The following is a 7949-nucleotide window of genomic DNA, read 5'->3' on the forward strand; positions in this document are numbered from 1 at the left end:
GCTGGCGAGTTGAAGCAGTCAGAGGAGGTGCCAGAGGCTGTGCGCCACCTCATCAAGCCGCGCGGCTCATCCCGCCCCCCGGCCCACTGGAGGGACCGTCGCTAGCAAAGCATCAATGTTTCCACGGCCGCAGCTCTCGCTCAGTTCCACCACCAGCCCCACCCGTCAGAATCCAGCCCTCTTCATTTCGGCAACCTGCAGTTCAGCGTTTCCCCAGAGTTCGCCTGCAAGACAGTGCTCTGGGCAAACAAATCGCAGAGCTCAAGAGGGAGAAGCGTTGAAAATGACGGTCTCAGGAGGGTGTGCGTAAAAGTGACATGAAAGTTGAAATGAATCATCATTCAATGATCAAAGTGTCTGTTTTTTACCCAGTCTGTAAGCTCGGATGAACTCACAGTGGCTGCGCACACATCCTTCACACATAATGAGCCGGTGTCATTAAATAAAGGTTTTTTAAACTCACCGTCGCTCCAAGACATGACGAGTCGATCACACGACACAATGGTAAGCGAAAATAACTCGTTATCATCCAGAGCAGCACGATCCTCACCCAAGCGGTGTCAAACTCGCACTCGTGGGATGAAACAGCCTCCATCCAACGGCGCTGTGTTGATGTGGCTCACACACACACAGCTGCCCGGTGCTCTCCGGCTCACATCGGTATAAATGTGGACCGCAGGCTGGTTCAGGTGGAGGTTTTCGCTCTCACAAGAGCGACACTCGCCCCACCGAATCAAACGCGGGCAGCCGTCACTCACCGCGTCTCAGCATAAAGCGTGAGGCAGCTGAACCAACCCTGATGACGAGTTCCACCTCCTTCCAGCGAGAGCGGCGCGCTTCCCTCCAGAGAAAACACGTACTCCCGCGGGGCTCGCAGCCTTCACTCCAACAGCACGGCGTAGATGAAGTCACGCCCTACGCCTCTCAACGTTAGCACAGCGACGTCAAACGCGCAGCCCCACAGCGTCATCAGCTGTCACGCGCTTCACCTCAGCACACACCGGCCCACCTGTACATGAAGGTTGGTTCGCGGCCCGAACACAGCGCACGAGCGCGTTCAGAGCCTTTTTTCGAGGAAGCCTCGCCTTGGGTCAGGCAGAAAACATTCCCGCGATGCATGACAGCGGTCTCGAGGGGCGGACTGCTGACGGCCGTACAAAACGTGACGCATCACTTAAACGCACGTTCACTCCACGAACATTACGTAGAGTGGCTAAAACATGCTCGCCGGTCAGATGGATGGACAGGACGTTATGCAAATAGTTACAAGTTACAGTTTTGCAACCCGACCCCCTCCGTTCGGAGGAGTTATAGAAACGGTCCTGTCATCATAAGACCAAATTTCATCCTTAAATGCAAAAGTCCAAGTGTTTCTGATAAAAGTAATCTCCAGAGTTCCCCAACAGAGAGAAAACACAGGGTTTTACTCACGTTACTTCCCGGTTTCCAACGGACCGGAGGAATGAGACCTATCGTGGATCTGTCAGTTTTTTCAACAAGATGATCATTGACAGACTGTTTTTCACATGTTGACAACTAGACAGCTGTTGTACAACATCCAGAGAAACGCATACCGATCATCCCAAAACACAGAAAATTCCTGCATTTTTTCTCCTTTCAGGGGATGAAGTATCTGTTACACAGAGCAGGGATGAGAGTTTTTTGTTTTACCTGGATGATCTGCTGCTCCTGTCACTCCAGACAGGAGGCGCTGATGCAGGCTCAGGTGTTGACATCACACCTGTCAAATCTGGTTTTCGCCATAAATTGGAAGAAAAGCTCAATTTTTTTCCCGGCCCAGACAATTGTTTATCTGGGAGTGGAATTAAATTCAACCACCAGGAAGGCTCGTTTATCACAAATGAGGTTCGACATTTTTAAAAGTCAACTTCGCCATGTAGACCTGGCAAAGTGGTAACAGCTATTTCCGTCTTGAAGCTGTTAGGAATGATGTCATCAGCTCACACAGCGGTTCCACTGGGTTTGTTACACAGGAGACGCCTCCACAGGTGGTTTGCGTGTCTGCGTGTGGATCCAGTAAAACAAAAGAGACGGATGATCACTGCCCCCTCCCTCCGTGAGAGCAGACCTCCGACACTGGGGAAACACCCTGGTTCTGTCAGGGGGAGTTCCCGTCAGCAGACCCACGTCACACGTGTCAGTTTTCACGGACGCTTCGCTGTCAGGCTGGGGGGGGGGGACATACCTATCTCAAGCAGTAGGGGCGCTGCAGCCCCACCACACATCAGCCCACGTAAATGTCTTTGGAGTGTCGCACAGTGCTGAATGTGATTCAACACTTTGCTCCCGTGCTACAGAATCAACATGTGTTGATTCACTCAGACAACATGATGACTGCTGCGTACATAACCATCAAGGAGGTGTGCGTTCAGCCCAGATGTTACACATTGCGCAAAGCTACTGTGTTGGGGTCATCAAAACCTGCTCTCCATCAGAGCAGTTTACATACCCGGTGTTCTGAACAGAGGGGCAGATGTGATGTCCAGGGGCAGCCCACGTCACGGGGACGGGACTCTCCATCCAGACCTGACGGTTCAGACGTGGCAGAAGTTTGGCAAAGCAGCTGTGGACCTGTTTGCGACACGCGAAGAACGCTCAGTGTCAATTATGGTTTTCCCCTGAGCCCGCGAGACGATCCACCGCTGGGGGTGGATGCATTTGCTCACAGCCCATGGCCCAAAACGCTCCTGTACGCGTTTCTCCCACTTCCTCTGATTTTACGGTTCCTGAACCGAGTTCAGGAGGAGAGATTGACAGCTCTTCTGGTGGCTCCCGAGCGCGTGAACGCACCATGGTTCCCAGTCATGCAACGTCTGTTGTTGGGTCGTCCGTGGAAACTGCCGTAGAGGGAGGTCACTCTCCTTCAAGCAGGAGGAGCGATCAGGAGTTACTCAGAAATAGGCCAGCACCTGTGGGTCTGGCCGCTGAGCGGTCCCGCTTAGAGAGGATGGGTCTCCCGCAGGAGGTAGTGCGCACAATCCAAGATTCACGTGCTGCATTTACCACAGCTCTGTACACATCAAAGTGGACGGCTTTTCAGCGCTGGTGTACAGAGAAAGGTGTAGAGGCCACCTCATGCCCATTAGGCGGCGTGTTGTCTTTTCTACAACAGCTGATGGATAGGAAGTTGGCATTCAGCACGATTAAATCGTACGCTGCAGCCATCTCTTCCTGCCACGAAGGGTTCGGAGACAGAACGGCTTTTAATCACCCGCTGATGGAGCGGTTTCTAAAGGTGTACAGAGATGCAGGCCTGCTTCACGCCCACTTGCTCCACAGTGGGATTTAACGCTGGTCCTGCGAGCCCTGATCAAGCTCCATTTGAGCCTCTGGATCAGTTTTCACTTAAATTCTTGTCTCTTAAAACAGTTCTGCTGCTGGTTTTAACATCCGCTAAGAGGGTGAGGGATTTATTTGCCTTCTCTGTCGCTCCGTCATGTCTCAGAATTCAGGCTGACGGTAGTTCAGCTGATTTAAGACCAAACCCAGCTTTTATGCCTAAAACATCACGAGCTCTTTTAAATCAAGAGTGATATCGTTGGAGGGGTTTTTCCCTCCCCTCCACAGATCAGAAGAAGAAGCATCTTTCCATCTTCTCTGTCCGGTGCGGGCGTTGACGTGTTACATAGCGCGCACAGCTGTAATGTGTCAAACTCAACACCTGTTTGTGCATTATACAGAGGCATCTGCAGGTCGCCCGTTATCCACCCAGCGCTTGTCACACTGGCTGTGTGAGGCCATTTCTGAAGCCTACAAGCATCAGATCTAGAGCCTCCTGTCAACCTCAAGCACACTCGACCAGGGTTATCGCATCTTCGACTGCTCTGCACAATGGTATGTCAATGCAGGACATTTGCACTGCGGCTGCGTGGTCAACACCCTGCTCATTCATTCGCTTTTTGTGTCCTTAGTGCTCTAACAGAATGAATATTGTTGTTTTTCATGGAACTCTATTTAAGCTCACATCTGTCTGCATGCATTACAGTGTAATGAAACTGCCGTAGAGGGAGTGCTGAGTCAACTCAGTTCCTAAATGTCCAACAGTCACAAGTTGTGTCTGTGTTTTTGGTTCTATTGTCATTAATCAGTTCATGACTATTGTTACCAATCAGTTCATTTGATCAATAATCAGTTCATTGTTTTTTGATCTGCTTATAATACTCAGCCATGAATCAGTTGGTTCATGCACACACCCCCCCACCTCTTCTTTTCAACATCCTTTCCCCGTTGAAAATTTCTGGGGCGTTCATGTTTTTGTCAGTACGCATAGTTACACAACATGCGTCTGTGCATGGCACATAATTACGCAACGCGTAGTTATGCACACGGGGAGCCGCGTGAAAAGACGTTTTTTGGGCAAGCTTCCACGTCAAACTGTGTTCGAATGGACCCAGTGAGGCGAGGACCACATCGGCTTCGCCCTTTACCCACTAAAGCGAAGGCCTTAAAGGGCGAAGCTTATACGACATAGAACGTTGGTTACGTTCTGTAACCCCAGATTCTATGAGTATAAGCGTAGCCCTTTAAGCGTCGGGCCTCACTGGCTCCTAAATGGCTGAAGAAAAAGCTATTTTGGGAGCCGATTTCCCGCTCTTAACGTAATTTATGCGGACCGGGTGGGGCCCACACAGCAGGTGGGCGTGGACTAAATTTTTTCAGTGCTTATGCTGCGCATAACGGGATAAACCCACTAAAGCGAAGGCCTTAAAGGGCTACGCTTATACTCATAGAATCTGGGGTTACAGTACGTAACCAACGTTTTCATGAGCTGTATGCCATAATCATCAGTATTAAAACAATTAAAGACCTGAAATATTTCAGTTGGTGTGCAATGAATCTGAAATATATGAAAGCTTCATTTTTATCATTACATTATGGAAAATAATGACCTTTATCACAATATGCTAATTTTTTGAGAAGGACCTGTATATATTTATTTATATAAGAAACAAAAACAGCTACATTATAAAGTGATGTAAAATACTAAAAACAGGAACATGTCTGTGTTGGTTTATGCCATAAACTTAGCAGAGGTTTGAAGCCATTTAATCACTTTAATATCCACTTTAAAGCTAGGAATAAAACAAACATGTTTTGTGTTAGCAGGATTTAATTCTCACTTTGAAACTTATCCAACATGAATGAAACTTACCCCAAGTTGCCTTTTTGGACATACATGTCTATATTTGTACAAACTGTACTTGAAAGGAGATTATTATAGCCTCCTAAAATCAATTATGATTATGATATCGGAATAGTATCAGTATTGGCCGATATCCAGATGTAGGTTATTGGGATCGGATCAGAAGTAAAAAAATGTGGATCGGTGCATCCCTAATAAATACATGTAGAAAATAATGATCCAGCGAAGAGTAGCACTCGACTGCAGCCTTAAGTAGTGTGGAGTCTCATCAGGTAGATGGCTGACAGCTGGTGGCAATTAGCGGCCATCTTGCAGAGAGGAGTTGCAGATGGTTGTACTCTTACAGCTATAGGCTTAGGAGGACAAACTGACCACATGTTTTTATTAAGGTTGATTGGTTGATTGATTGATTTACTCTGCTCAACCTGTTTTGTATTTGTATTTTTTTTAATCCTTGACATGTGTTTAGTCTTTCTTCCAATAGGAGGTACACCTGCACCTATATCTGGACCTGCCATTCTGTGTTATTTTGTCTCTCCTTCCTGTCCTCTCAAACCCAACAGGTTGAAGCAGATGGCCGCTTGTCCTTAGTCTGGTTCTGCTGAAGGTTTCTTCCTTTTAAAAGGGAGTTTTTCCTTTCCACTGTTTCCTTTGTGCTTGCTCAGGATGGGAGACTGTGACAAAGTGAAGATTCAACTTGTCTGCTGGATTCCTTAAATAGAGAACTTTACTAATTAGCTTTTCTATGTATGTGAATGATCCTGTTCATTCATTCATTCCACCTTTATTTAGAAAGATAAGTCACATTGAGCCTAGAAGACTCATTTACAAGTGAGATCTGTTTAGACAGACAAAAAGTAGTGAAACTGGACATATGTAGGAATTGGAGGCAAAAAAAAATTCCTATCAGACTCTTTCTTCTTGCCTGAGAAGAAAAACTTGGATATTAAAAAACTCATCGCACAAACAAGCACATAGTGACGTAGACATTCTACAGGGGTGGGGTGGTGGGCGTGACACAAGAGCGGTGAGCAATGTCTATAGACGCTCTCGAGGGCACTGTAAGAGTTCTGATAAGGATGGAATAATCAGCCAGTGTTCTCCGGTGAGATCCATAAACATTTTCGACGTATGTCTAGGAATGGCCAAGGATAACGTCTATGAGAATCCAAGAGTCCTGAAATGATGACACAATTTTTATTCAGCTGGTTTCTTCTGGTTATCAGTTGGAAATTCCTCAGGGAGGGGATGGTGAGCATCAGATCACGTTCTCCTGGCGAATTCAGATAAGATAGCCTTCAAGGCCAGCCAAGGAAGCCAAATACAGATAAACACACAGATGTTTTGGGGACAAGCAGAACTTAATGATATCTACCTTGTGTCTGTGTTGGTCAACTCAGTTCCTAAATGTCCAAATTACATGGCCACACCGATGGAACGTGCCTGAGTAAAATCCCCGAGATCTGATCCATTCTGCCGTCAAAAAGGCAAGCAACACGATCGGGTCCAAATTTGCTGCCGACGACTTCCTTGATTGTTGATAAAACCAGCAACCAGCCGAATCCAAAAAGCAGGAACCAGTTATCGTGAATCCAATTAAATATATGTCCTTAAAATCCACAAATGGCAGCCGATATAGACACATCATCAAGTCTTCCAAGTCTTTGGATTTAGGAGGAGCAGTGCAGTTTTCGTCCTGGTTGTGGAACACTGGACCAGCTCTACACTCTCAGCAGGGTCCTGGAGGGTGCGTGGGAGTTTGCCCAACCGGTCTACATGTGCTTTGTGAACTTGGAGAAGATGTTCGACTGCGTCCCTCTGGGAACCCTGTGGGGGGTACTCTGGGAGTATGGGGTACCAGGCCCTTTGATACGGGATGTTAGGTCCCTGTATGACCGGTGTCAGAGCCTGGTCCGCAGTAAGTCGGGCTCGTTCCCGGTGAGAGTTGGACTCCGCCAAGGTTGCACTTTGTCACCGATTCTGTTCATAACTTTTATGGACAGAATTTCTAGGCGCAGCCAAGTTATTGAGAGGATGTCATGAACCAGAGGCCGGATCGCAAACAACAACAACAACCACTGAGAGGGTTAAAAGATTTATTGTGAAATAAAGTAAAACTCTGGAGTAGGTCCGGTTCTGGGCTGGTTCCGATCTTCTGATTGGTAGTTCGTGATTGGGTAGTGTAGTAGTGGCGGGCTGCCAGTAGAAGTAGAACTGATGTTAAGGTCCACTGGAACGGAGTCCAACAGGCTTGCAACTAAAAGATAAAGGTTAGTAGATGCAGGGGGAAAAAGACTAATTGGGGAAATGAATCTGTGGGAATCAGATTCAGGGGTAAGGATAAGTCCGTGATACAGAATGAGCTTGACCTTTAATCCGTGATCCAAAAAACAGTCAGAAGGGAAAGGCAGAGTTCATACCGTGAAGTCAGTTGTTCAGCAGAAGTATCCAGTACGTGATCCAAAAAGAGAGTCAAAAAACAAGAGCATGAGTCGGTACCTGATCAGATGAGCAAAAGCAGACGAGGGCTGAGGCAAAAGCGTGGTCGTGGTCAAGGCAAGGGTCATGAACGTGATGAGTCAATCAATGGAATGCTGGAAAGTCTACTGCTGATGAGACAGGATAGAGAATCTGGCCCAGACTGAGAGGAATGAGTGAGCTTAAGTACTGACTGGACCAGGTGGTGGAGCTGTGGGATAATGAGCGGTGACAGGTGACATGAGTTGAGTGATTACTGAGTGTGCAGCATGACAGAGGAGCTGACAGAGAGCAGAGCTATGACAGA

Source organism: Nematolebias whitei, chromosome 18 (assembly GCF_014905685.2).
Source record: "Nematolebias whitei isolate Nwh7 chromosome 18, NemWhi1, whole genome shotgun sequence".
In the NCBI taxonomy this organism is placed as follows: domain Eukaryota; kingdom Metazoa; phylum Chordata; class Actinopteri; order Cyprinodontiformes; family Rivulidae; genus Nematolebias; species Nematolebias whitei.